Source organism: Cydia pomonella, chromosome 3 (genome assembly GCF_033807575.1).
Source record: "Cydia pomonella isolate Wapato2018A chromosome 3, ilCydPomo1, whole genome shotgun sequence".
Lineage (NCBI taxonomy): Eukaryota > Metazoa > Arthropoda > Insecta > Lepidoptera > Tortricidae > Cydia > Cydia pomonella.
In genome coordinates this window covers 6014968-6028916 of record NC_084705.1, presented here as the reverse complement: position 1 = coordinate 6028916, position 13949 = coordinate 6014968, and the positions used below count along the sequence as shown (strand labels likewise).

General features: G+C 36.8%; 1 protein-coding gene and 1 long non-coding RNA gene across 4 annotated transcripts in view; one reads left to right on the top strand and one right to left on the bottom strand.

Annotated features, from left to right (window-relative positions):
* Positions 1 to 4814, bottom strand: part of LOC133515907 (uncharacterized) — a 76787-nt gene extending 71973 nt beyond the window's left edge. For all 3 annotated transcript variants that reach the window (XR_009799131.1, XR_009799130.1, XR_009799132.1), the window contains exon 1: positions 4407 to 4814. This is a non-coding gene — a long non-coding RNA (uncharacterized LOC133515907). The remainder of the gene's footprint in view (positions 1 to 4406) is intronic.
* Positions 1 to 13949, top strand: part of LOC133515905 (NADP-dependent malic enzyme) — a 49677-nt gene that overhangs the window by 1255 nt on the left and 34473 nt on the right. The gene's annotated exons all lie outside the window — the stretch shown is intronic.

Sequence of the window (13949 nt, the reverse complement as noted above, 5' to 3'; positions counted from 1 at the left end):
GCCTTGGTTTGCCACTCCTGTTAGGGCCTGGTGAGGGCTCTGTTGCCTACGTATTTTTATCAAAGATGTTCCAACATAGATTATATTTTACTTATACATGTACTGAACATACCAATACCTAAGATAAAGGGGCCCATTAGCCTGCAGCATCGTTTATACTTAATATATAATAGCTTCGAACAATGACGCACGGAACTAATTTGTTTCTTTTTTTCATTTTTGTTGTTTTTGTTGCTGTTTTGTTTTTTATAGGTTTACGCTAAATGTACAAAGATCTTTAGAAATAAGATTATTAAAGGAATCATCTGTGAACTGAAATTAAATACATAGGTAATATAATATAATATGTAATCTGATTGGACGGATTAAGATTTAATTTGAGTCAACTTTATCAACAAAATATTTACCCTGGAATTAGAAAAATGTGTCTGACCAAGATAACTCTGCTTGGCATTTGGTGAAAGTATGACGTTTATAATGCACTCCCTCACTTTGTTCTATTGAGATCGATGCAAAGTTACAATATACGAATTATAGATCGTGTCATTCACGAAGACGCGTGCCTTAGCTCGTATTGTCATGTTATTAAAGGTTAGATTTGACAAATCTGCGCGTCGTCGTAGATGACGCGAACTATAACTAGGTATATGTACGTATTTAGGTGCGGTATAAAGAGAGACGAGAGAGTTAAACGTCAAACTTCTATGAAATGATAAATAAATAACTCTTGTTCAGTCTGTCTGTACTAAGTATTAAAATCGCTGCCAACTTATTTTGATCTTTTTGTTTCACGTTCCTTTGACGAGACTGACTGTTTCACGGTGACTATAGTTTTTAAAATCATTTATCTTAAATTGTCTTCACAAGCTACTCCATGTCTACAGTCGAGTTCACAAACATCTTTACAAGCCATAACGTTCTAAAAATACATTTACACGCACCTAAGGGCAGATACAGACGGACTGCAACTCGAATGTAATTTGTATGGAAACTGCACGCCGACTGCACGCCAAATGCAACGTCGGCGTGCAGTTCCCATACAAGTTGTAGACAGGTTGCTGACCGTCTGTACCGGCCCTAAGACGCGACACTATAACGTTGTATAGGTAAATATAAAGGAAGTGTGTTGATGCCTTTGAAACCTGGTGCAGACGGAAAATGGCATATCTTGGACCAAACACCGGACCAACGCCTCAATACTCAAGGAGCTTGGAGTAACCACCAGGCTTTTAACCACATATCTCCGGAGAGTACTTGAATCCTTCGGACACATAGCCATGAAGACTGGAGACAACCTGGGAAAGCTTATGGTCACTGGTTCAGTGGAAGGAAAGAGAAGAAGCCGCAGTCCAAAGCGATGGTCCGATCAGGTTAGCAAATCGCTATCCTTAAAGGTCATGATGCCTTAGAAGTCGCAAGGGATCGGAAAGCCTGGAAATCTGCCATCCGGAATCATGTGGTTAACGTAGGAGGTCACGACCTTCAGCAATGAGGAGAACGAAGCAAGGAGGAGGAGGTAAATATAGTTTTGGAACGTAGATGGCTTGTAAAGATGGTTGTGAACTCAACCGTACACGAGGAGCTAAGAATTGGATAATTCGATAAATGAATTTTCTTGGGAAAATCGTCACCTGTGTCCTTGTTCTAGTAATAGAGCGCTCCATTTACTGTTGGGGTCATTGATAAAAGTTCAAGGGAATGAACCATAATTATAAGAATACAAACTAATAATTACATGTACTCAAAAACACGACCCTTTTTTTACCTTGTCAGTCTAGTAAAGGGTAGATACCGTAAGTGTTTGAGGTAGCACTTTTTAAACACTTTCAAGTCTTTGTCACGTACTTAATGTGGTTGGTTTGGGTTACGTATTAACTATTTATTAATCTGTGGTTTGGGTCTTTAGTAGCTTATAACATAACATTAAGCTGCTAACTCTCTGCTCCGTACTTACCACGACTTCTCCGTAACAAACTCCAGCGATCGCGTTTCTAAGGTAGATATTTATATCTAACGACGCAGTCATTGTAAATAATACGAGTAACAACCGTTACTTAAATTTACGGTAACGTTCAATGTCATTACGTTATAAAAAGCGAAACCGAGCTAGTAGTTAGACTAGCTAGGAACAGGGCTATAACCATGAAAATCGGTACAGTCAGCAAAACGATTAGCTTGGCACCGTATATACAAAATACAAAATTTGTATGCAGGGGTGCTAGGCTAATAGTTTTGCTGACATGTTAATAATGTACATATAATAAAAACAACGCCTTTTAAATAAAAAAATATAAAATTTATAGTTGTATTTTTCTGGTAAAATGTATTCGGTTATATCCGAACACTTCAGATTCGACGGGTAATTTTGATAATCACCCGTAATTATAACATATTAGAATCTATTTTCGAAATTTCCTGTCATCGATGGTCTAATTATGTGCAAATTTACAGAAAATTTAGAACGCCGACGTATAGTTATTCAAATGTAAGTTTGTTTTGTAAACTTATTCAGGATAGATAAAGCGATATCACAAATAATTTGTTATTTTTAATCCTTATGTCGATGTGAACGAGAACTAATATCGCTGAACCATGTAGGCATGGCACTTTTGCTGCGCGTGAAGGAAATTACAAAATTAAATTAAGGCCGCTGATATTTAAAATTTTCCTTCACATTCACATCGTTCATGCTAACATTTACGAATGACGCAATTTCAAGACAATATTGCGTATACCGTACTTCGGGCTTTTACAGTAACATATACAATTAGCAGCAAGTAGGTAAACTAATCATTGATAAAATTAATTTTGAAGAACTGAAAGTAAACATAAACATAATCCAAGGAGATCCAGTGCGGTAGTAATTATAATTAATGATGGTAAAATAAGATTAATTAAGTGTCAATGATGTGCGTTACATTCTAGCTTAAGTATTGAAAATAGGTAAGTAATCAAACATGCGGTTAATCCGAGTCAAAACAATATAAGCACTCATATAGCTATCTAATCTACCTACTTATATAGTGAGCGCCAGGATGGCGGGTGGACCTCAGCAAATTTGAACGAAATATTTAAAAACATATTGTACCCTCGGTGTACCTTTAATAGAATCCAGTGTACCTCTCCCTAAAACGAGATATTTAACAAAAAGGGTCCACCCGCCATTCTGACGCTCACTGTCTACTAGAATGTGGAGTGATTTCATTTTAATAGCATAAGTATACCACTACTGGGTTCTAGCTTCTTAACCTACAGTAGTTAGTTATCTTTATTCTCCTGAATTTTGTCTAACCCCGTCTGTTTTACGTTTAGTAGAAGAGTTAGTAGTGATGCCGGATGCAATATGCAATAGTTATAAGTTTATTTTTAAAGCCATACGGTTTAATCGCGTAAAGCCGGATGCCGCATATAAATGTAATCTAACGTTACTTACGCATGTCTGCATGACCATCAATAGCTTGCCCAGCCGTTCATAATAATTAAAGTAGTGACCTGACCTTGTATGGAGGTAAATTATTAAATATGGTACCCTATGGAATAATTATACAATATGTTTCGTGCTTAACTTTTGTTCATGCACTGCCTGCGAATGCGTTAAATCTAGATCTCTAGTCTAGACGTCTTGAGCTGAGCTGCCAGACTAATTCTTTCAGTAAAATGTTCATATAACGTCTAGATATATTTTATACTTACTCCTATTTTCAACCCCGTTTCTTATCAGGAGTGGTGAATTTAGTTGTATGTTATATCATACTATTTCAGGTGTAAAGATGCCACATTGATAGCCGGTAACATTGCCGTCGTTGTTTTTAACGTTACCTTTGTTAGAGCTCAGGCTCAGGGTCCCATTTGGTTAATCGTCATATGGCTGCGGCCTCGACGCAAACCGCTTGCTTATTTGCCAACTGTACTTGCACCGTGTCGGCAGAGTCGCCTTTTAGAAAAGGATCTGTAATCGCAGTAGCCTCTAAAAACATATTTATTAAAAACAGGAATTATTTTTATAAAAACTAGTGGTTCTGTGAGCTGAAGACCAAGCCTAATGCGAGGTGTTCAGCAGACAATGTAAAACTGAAAAAAATACTTACTTCTTTGAGTCGTTATCACAGTGAACTCACAATGGTCTTAAGCGCCATAGACGCTATTGGCGCTCAAGTCCTTTATGACAATTTCCGCATATTGAAAAAAAATTCAAAAACTGGATGGAAAAAATAATAATTCAATAATAGAATCTGTTCAAAAAATTTCACGAGAATCGATTAAGAATTGCGTCCCGTATACTGTATAGAGGAGACCTTCGCTAACGCTTCGGTCAGCAGAAACCAGACTGCATACATACATATATTTTTGAAATGGTATTTTTACTAGTTTTCATTTGTTACACATACTGCTAGGGCAAGAAAAACCCTTTTTAGGGTTCCGTAGCCAAATGCCAAAAAACGGAACCCTTATAGATTCGTCATGTCCGTCTGTCTGTCCGATTATGTCACCGCCACTTTTTTCCGAAACTATAAGAGCTATACTGTTCAAACTTGGTAAGTAGATGTATTCTATGAACCGCATTAGGATGTTTACACAAAAATAGAAAAAAAACAATAAATTTTGGGGGTTCCCCATACTTAGAACTGAAACTCAAAAAATCTTTTTTCATCAAACCCATACGTGTGGGATATCTATGGATAGGTCTTTAAAAATTATATTGAGGTTTCTAATATCATTTTTTTCTAAGCTGAATAGTTTGCGCGAGAGACACTTCCAAAGTGGTAAAATGTGTGCCCCCCGTAACTTCTAAAATAACAGAATGAAAAATCAAAAAAAAAAATATGATACACATTACCATGCAAACTTCCACCGAAAATTGGTTTGAACGAGATCTAGTAAGTAGTTTTTTTAATACGTCATAAAATAAAATAAAAAAAAATTTTTTTCATCAAACCCATACGTGTGGGGTATCTATGGATAGGTCTTCAAAAATGATATTTAGGTTCCTCATATAATTTTTTTCTAAACTGAATAGTTTGCGCGAGAGACACTTCCAAAGTGAAAAAATGTGTGTCCCCCCTGTAACTTCTAAAATAACAGAATGAAAAATCTAAAAAAAATATATGATATACATTACCATGCAAACTTCCACCGAAAATTGGTTGGAACGAGATCTAGTAAGTAGTTTTTTTTAATACGTCATGGTACGGTACCCATCATGGGCGAGTCCGACTCGCACTTGTCCGCTTTTTTTAATTTGAGGGTGTCATTTCCAAAATTTATATAGCCTATGTCACTACCACAATTCTGACATTTTCCACGACATCACATACTTATGTCAAAAACCCACCAGCCGTTTGGGCTGTAGGGCGTACCGAATAAATGGATTTACATACATACATACGCTCGAAAAACATTACCCTCATTCTGACGCAGTCGGTTAAAAAGAGAGACACAGCTTGTGTACGTGCAAGAATACGGGCACACATACTTATCGCGTTCATCGTGCATAGTTTGTGCAGTGCGCGCTGACAACCAATTTGTTACCTGCACTGATTGCGTCTGGTTACGCTGATATACCTACTTACTTATTACTGGGGTTATTCACATACTGAACCTAAATGTTTTCAGTCAATATGCGTAGCCTTATTCTTCTTATATGCAAACAAACCGTATTCGTAAATTATCTTACAGACAATTTCCACTAGGGTTTGATCGAAGTTAACCTCTTTTTTATTAAAACAAAACAATTATTTTCAAACAAGTAGATGTGTTGTTGATCTCACAAAACTAAATCCGGAATTACGGCCCTTACAGACAGGAAATCCTCAATCGAGCAAGGGCTCTAGAGTTTCCTGTATTTTGACTGTGGGCGTCGTCTTCGTAAAATTCATTGCTTAATGCTTAGGTATTATCATAAATCGTAAGTTCTGCAACGGGCTGACGTCATCATCATCTCACTCATCATCACACACATGACTGAACGGTGGGTGCAGTTAAGATGCAGTCCGCCAATTTCGCCTCTTTCGATTTGCAAATATAATATTGTATATCAAAGAAAGCAATTTGAATAACTATTACTTAATGTTAACGGTGATATATGCAATGTGAATAATGTATACGCCAGATATGCTGCTTAACAATAGATAGAGCTATATCGAATTGTGATGGTGATGTTTATTGTCACTCTCTCTCTAAGCTCAAATGGTTCGCCAAATGTGTATCAAATTACACTTTCTCCAAACAATGATTCGATATAACGACGCGGTTTCAGTAACAGTTTCGTCACGGTCGCCAGTAATACACAATGCAAATTTAATATTATAAATATTGCTTAGTAAAAAGGCTTCTTATTGCTAAACATACGTGATACGCATGGCACTCAGGCTTCCCAAATAGTATTTCTTCCATTGTTATAAATTAAAGGCATTTTAGTAGTCTCTGCTGAAATTGCAACAATATGTATGAATTACGAATAGTTTGCTTATTCCCTCGTCGTAAGGTCCTGTATCGTGAAGCAGGCGGAGGTTGCGGTAGACCACACAGTTGCTAAACCATTCGCCACCATGACTCTGGACGGGACTTGCGAAACTGTGCAGTAGCACAGTTGGTTCAAGAAGCTTACCGACTACTTCGTGGCCATCAGACTAGTCTAGTATAATTGATATCTCCCAGTACGCATAGTTGCTGTAAATCTCAGGGTCTAAGAGCTAACTCGCAGTCCGAAAAAAAATGAATTCACAGAATGACAAGATTGACTATTAGTGTAGTTAAGTGAATTGCATAATATTAACATTTTTAACTCTAAAGTAATCTACTATACTAAAAAAACCGGCCAAGTGCGAGTCAGGTTCGAATACCGAGGGTTCCGTACAAATTTAGCAACTTTTTTTAGATTTTTCCATGTACTTGTATTAGTTGTATTGTAAGACGATATTACTTGCCAAATTTCATAGTTCTAGGTCAACGGGAAGTAACCCTATACATTTCAGATACATTTTGATTCCCTCGAGAGTGTCCAAATATACGTTTTCTCTAATATGCTCGGAAATGTTAACAAAAATAGAACGGGAAGTGCTTCTTTATGGTCCAACTCAAATAAAAAAAAATCAAATCATTAATTGTCCTGTTTTGGCGGACGGGAAGTTATTACTGTATTGTTTTTTACCTTTTAAAAATATGAACCCACTAAGAAAAATCAATGAAAACAACCAATTATTATTATAGCCGCGTCTAGTCGGGTCAGCAGTTATTTCAAGCTATAGGATAGTGTGAGATAGGAAAATAAACCAACTTGCATGTCTGGTCTCGAGTCACAAGACCGTCGTGTATGATCGTGCGAATATTTGCTTAATATATATATGAATAATGCTTAATAAAATCAAACACTACATAACTTTTATATATTTTAAAGGATCTCGCGTGTACATACAGCTTATATTGCACAATAAAATTGAATGAACAAATATATACTGAATGGCAGTATGAGTTGTGCCTTTAACTTTAAAAAAATAATTTAAGAGGGAAATTGTTTTTGATGTGAAGGTTCTATTTAAGTGATAGTGATACTTGCTTTTTAGTTTTTACCTTATTTCTCTCTTTATATGCCTCGCAGTGGCATGGGTGGCACCCGGTGCGGCAATTCTGGGTGTCACCCCAAATATAAATCAAAATCGTAAAATACTGTCCCACTGCTGGGCACAGGCCTCCTCTCATGTGCGAGAGGGCTCGGGCTATAGTCCCCACGCTAGCCCAATGCGGATTGAGGACTTCACATACACCTTTGAATTTCTTCGCAGATGTATGCAGGTTTCCTCACGATGTTTTCCTTCACCGAAAAGCTAGTGGTAAATATCAAATGATATTTCGTACATAAGTTCCGAAAAACTCATTTGTACGAGCCAGGATTTGAACCCGCGACCTCCGGATTGAAAGTCGGACGTCATATCCACTCGGCCACCACCGCTATAAAATAACTATACATATAAAAAAAACTAATAATCCTTTATTGCCTCTGCGTGCGTTCTATGTAGCAATTCAAATATTCGAATTTGTCGAATATTTTGATATTCGAATATTCGACCGCGCAGTTTTCGAATATTTGATTTTTTTTATTACTCGAAAAAAAAAACCTCTATAATTACAGTTTCTGTGTGTTTTGTCGGGTATTTTCAATGAATGAGGAACGGTAGAGGTAATTGACGAGAGGAAAATTGTTCAAGTTAATTAAACTTAAGTTTTTCCCTTCAATGAAACTGGTATTTTAAAAAAATACTGAAAATTTGTAAATGTATTTAAATCGGGTGAAATTGCAATATTATGGTACCATCGACCTGATCTGATGGTGGAGACAGGAGGTGGCCATAGGAACTCTGTGATAAAACAACGCAACCTAATTGTGTTTGGGGTTTTAGAATTGTCTCTATGAGTATTAGTTGCATGTGGAAAGAAAAACAGTCAGCGATAAAACCTTCTACCAAAAATGAATTTTTTGCCAAATAAACTTATTTTACAACCTGTCTCAGTATGAACTGTCCAATTCCAATGATTGTCAATCTGGACTCCTAAAAATATTTTTTTGCTTACTGATTCTATAACCGTTCCTTTATAATTGCAATCAATGGGTCTCATTACATTACTTTTCTTTGATAAAAGTGCTACTTGTAAAACTGTCTCAAAAAATTCAACTTAATTTTTTGTAAAAGCTAGTTTTTGCAAAGTGTTACTTGTATTTGTCACTTTTTGTTATATCAATAAGGATATTTGAACTAGGTCCCATAGTGGCAACATCGCGATCAAAAAGGCGTTTTGCAGTAAGTAACAATAAAATTAACTGGTTTTAACTCTGAACCTGGCGAAATGTAAAAAAAAAATATGATCAGGAATAATACTGTCAAAATCTCTCTGGTTACTTGTACGTTGTATATTATTTCCTGAATGGCGGTATTGAAAACTGTCACAGTTTTACGAATTATTAGCGGTAGGTGGCACTACTGATGTTCACGGTTCACGGTCGGGTGTCACGCCTAAACGGACAACAAAGTGCTCCTATAAGAGTTCCGGTTTTTAGGGTTCCGTAGCCAAATGGCAAAAAACGGAACCCTTATAGATTCGTCATGTCCGTCTGTCTGTCCGATTCTGTCACAGCCACTTTTTTCCGAAACTATAAGAGCTGTACTGTTCAAACTTGGTAAGTAGATGTATTCTATGAACCGCATTAGGATGTTTACACAAAAATAGAAAAAAAACAATACATTTTGGGGGTTCCCCATACTTAGAACTGAAACTCAAAAAATCTTTTTTCATCAAACCCATACGTGTGGGGTATCTATGGATAGGTCTTCAAAAATGATATTGAGGTTTCTAATATCATTTTTTTCTAAAATGAATAGTTTGCGCGAGAGACACTTCCAAAGTGGTAAAATGTGTGTCCCCCCCCCGTAACTTCTAAAATAACAGAATGAAAAATCTAAAAAAAATATATGATATACATTGCCATGTAAACTTCCACCGAAAATTGGTTTGAACGAGATCTAGTAAGTAGTTTTTTTTTTAATACGTCATGAAATTAAAAAAAAATATTTTTCATCATAGCCATACGTGTGGGGTATCTATGGATAGGTCTTCAAAAATGATATTAAAGTTTCTAATATCATTTTTTTCTAAACTGAATAGTTTGCGCGAGAGAACCTTCCAAAGTGAAAAAAAGTGTGTCCCCCCCCCCCCCCCGTAACTTCTAAAATAACAGAATGAAAAATCTAAAAAAAATATATGATATACATTGCCATGTAAACTTCCACCGAAAATTGGTTTGAACGAGATCTAGTAAGTAGTTTTTTTTTAATACGTCATGAAATTAAAAAAAAAAAAAAATTTCATCATACCCATACGTGTGGGGTATCTATGGATAGGTCTTCAAAAATGATATTAATGTTTCTAATATCATTTTTTTCTAAACTGAATAGTTTGCGCGAGAGAACCTTCCAAAGTGAAAAAAAGTGTGTCCCCCCCCCCTGTAACTTCTAAAATAACAGAATGAAAAATCTAAAAAAAATATATGATATACATTACCATGCAAACTTCCACCGAAAATTGTTTTGAACGAGATCTAGTGAGTAGTTTTTTTTTTAATACGTCATAAAATTTAAAAAAAATTTTTTTCATCAAACATATACGTGTAAGGTATGTATGGATAGGTCTTCAAAAATGATAGTTAGGTTCCTAATATCATTTTTTTCTAAACTGAATAGTTTGCGCGAGAGACACTTCCAAAGTGGTAAAATGTGTGTCCAAAGTGGTAAAATGTTGAACAAGATCTAGTAAGAAGATTTTTTTTTAATACGTCTTAAATTGTACGGAACCCTTCATGCGCGAGTCCGACTCGCACTTGGCCGCTTTTTTCTTTTGAGGTACGGAACCCTATAAACTGAATATTTGATAACCGGTATGACTAAGACTTATTTCGAGGTCTAATTACGTGTAGGTAAGTAAACAACTTTGTTGTGACGGTATGTTTTTAGGGTTTTATAGTATCCTGTAGGTAGGTAGTGAAGTGTAGATTACTATTTTATGCCTACGTAAAAATCAATAATACCTAATTAGGGTATTTTATGTAGACGCGGGAGACTCCGTTTTTTGGACTAACGTAACGTAACGTGACCTCGTTATGTGTATAACGATAATAACTTTGCATGATCGGAGAGTTCTGTTATTAGGAGTTTGCATCAATGATCATCTCACCCGCGCACAATAACCTCTAAACTTTGTCATCGGTCATCACGAAATGAATTTGCCCAATAATAATATAGTAAACATTACATCAAAAAAATCAGTATGTGAACACAATATTCTTCATGAAACCAAGCGTATCTATTCGTGGTGATTATTTGATGCTTTTGAGGGCTTTGAGCTGACGTATGGCATGGCCGATTTTAAGTACCTACACTTTATCGTGGCCATCTACGGCAACGACACGATTGAACGAAGCCTGAATAATATTGCAGGATAAAGAATGTATAGTATAATATGCAGTCGGTTTTATATTGTTGTGGATCAAAGAGATTCGAAGATGAACCGCGACGCGCCCAGCCTGACACACTACAGAGGATCACTCTGTGTCATGTACGGTAAAGTTTCGCTCGCATTCGCTCACGTTTCAAAATCGTAATCAGTCGGCTTGATTAGTATACATATCACTATACAATTTAAAGTTGCAATGATAATCCCTAGGCCCGGAATGACTCGTACGCCGCCGCCGGCGTGCGATCACGCAGCATGCGAGACACGTGCGCGCGACCTTCTGCTGATCTTGACCATGCGTTTGCGACCTGCGGGATTATCTTGGCGTTTATCTCTGACTTTTTACTTCACACTACGTTTTACGCACTAAATTAATTAGGATTACTGTGTTTGTTTTAGGAAATAAAGGTTATATTCATCGGAACCTTCTCGACTAAAAACCAACAGACAGGTTATTTTCACCTATCCTTGATCTGACCCTGGGGGGGATCCAGGGTTTCATATTAGGAATTCATAGTGCAGTTCTCTACACTGAGTTAGGGTGTTAATGTATATAAAATACGAAGAAATATCAATTGCAAGTAAATACTTACACAGAATATATACGCTTGTTTGCCACTGTTCTTATTTTTGACGGACGAATTGTCATTAAAGATCTCCGTTAGCACGTGTTATGGTGGTGCACTAGCATCAGCATCGTCTACATGAGCATCACGTTAATGCACAGCCATAAAGCTCAGTGTGTGGTGCTTGAGCGCCTTTATTACTAATTCAATCGGCTTCGAACAAGTAAAATATGTAATCTGTTTCAATATTAGTTTATTTACCAGCTACACGAGTGCGTTGGTAGGTATTTAAGTACATACTTACGGAAGATACCAAGTACCAAAGTCGAATTTAATAACCCTAAATATGGTTATCATAATTCGACTTTGGTCCTGTCAATGTTCTGGGTAGATAGTTGATCAGACAGCCATAACAATACAGAAACAGATTATCTAAGTATTAAAGTTTCTATAGAAGTCAACAGTTAAACAACCACTTTCTTGGATTAGCCACAGAAGTTTTGAATTAGCTACTTAATGCTAACCGTCTGGTATAGTATATTCATGTAGATTATGTCTCGTAACCTTATAAACAATATTTAAACATCTTGAGAGATCTGAAACTATAGGAAGAAATGTGAAAGAATTTCTAATGGCCTAAAAATGTTCAACTCTCAGATCTCTAAATAATGATTAGGGTTTTCTAAATGAAGATTAGGCTGCAAAGTAGTGGAAAAACAATATAGAATTGAAAAGTTTTTATAGATATTTACGCACCTCCGTTAAGAGCAACAAAATATAATAAAATATACATCTAGTACTTAGATGGGAAAGTTTTATAAAATACCGAATATACATAAAATTACACAGTATGCTCTCACCCAGCCGGGTAAAAAGTTGACTTGGATAAAAAAATACACCGAAATCATTACATTTTATGCTAGGTATTTAATGATTGAAGTTTTATCGTAATTAACTGGTTGCAATCAGAGGTGTACGTTATGGCTATTTCAATGGTAAATCGCCATAACCCCATGAGATAACGGTGTCATGTGTTGATTATCTAACTACCTACTCGTTACCTATATTTTTACATATATCAAAACATCACGCCATAGCAGTTAATTTATTATTATTTCTTTCCATTATGGATCGCACAATATTTGTCTAATATCCATTTCAATTTTATTTTACATTTTGGAGGTAAATTTTACCATTCTTAGGTACAGATTAAAATTCATACAGACACATTACTCGCATCACATTTAATAGAAAATTGTAAAAATAGTTTGGGTGGAGGATTTAAGGGTGACCGAACGGAAACAAAATTAAGAACTGGCTTTCGTGAGGATAAAATAATAATAGATATGATTTAGCGGTGACCACCGTGGTCAGTATATATATTTTACACGAGAAATAAGAATATACGTACTTTAAAGTACGAGAAATATACGCTAAGGCGTATATTAGGGATGAGACGACCCCATCACCTAGTTTTCCACTGCAATCCGTCAACGCAGGGCAGCTTGTGGCGAACTGTTGGGGGGTAGTAACCCCACGTACAAAAGTGCTTCCGGGAATTTCTGTCACCTAAAGAAGGGGGGGGGGGGGGACAGATTTCTCCGCCTCTGGTTTGCCTTAGCCGGACGTTCAGAGTGGAGTCGCGAGAGCTACGTTTTCGAGGTTAGATGTGGAAACATAAGTGGCCAGTTCGCTACATGTTTAAAGTCCAGTGACACCTCTACTCTCAGCGCTCACACCGATGTTGCCCTAGAGCCATCTTCTTGAGATGTCACTTTTTGTGGGGGCCCATCTTGTGGGGCGAGTCAGCGTCTGCCGGGTATAAAATTATATACTTACCATTTTATTAGGCAGGTGTCCGGATTTATATCCCATAACCGAGTATTCAGACCATCGCTTCCACTCAATCGGCTGTTCATTTTAGATTCCAGAAACTCTCAATAGTCCTTACACTCTGGCGGGTGCTGCTTCTGTGTGCGTCCCATGACACGGGCTAGGGCAGCATTCATCCGCTGTAGCCCTTACATTTCATTAAAGTGTCTAAAGAGCTTTCAAGGCTTCTACGTGTTGGATTCGGCTCCGCGCACGCTTCCCGAATGTCCGGAACACCATTGTTCCGTGATGCGACAGACATACTTCCTTTTACATCATTGCTAAAAAAGGAAAAATTTACACAAATATTTGTATGTTTTGTTTGGGTATATATTTACTAAGATGACATCTCTGTCGATTTATAAAACCACGATGTTTTATCTCAACCATTGCTTGGTATTTAGTTTGTTCTCGTTATATAAGTCACCAACCCGCGCCATAGTCGTCGATAAGCTTCTTATTTATTGGGATCACCAGATTTCCATCCTTCAGTCGTCTTTGAGAGTTCAC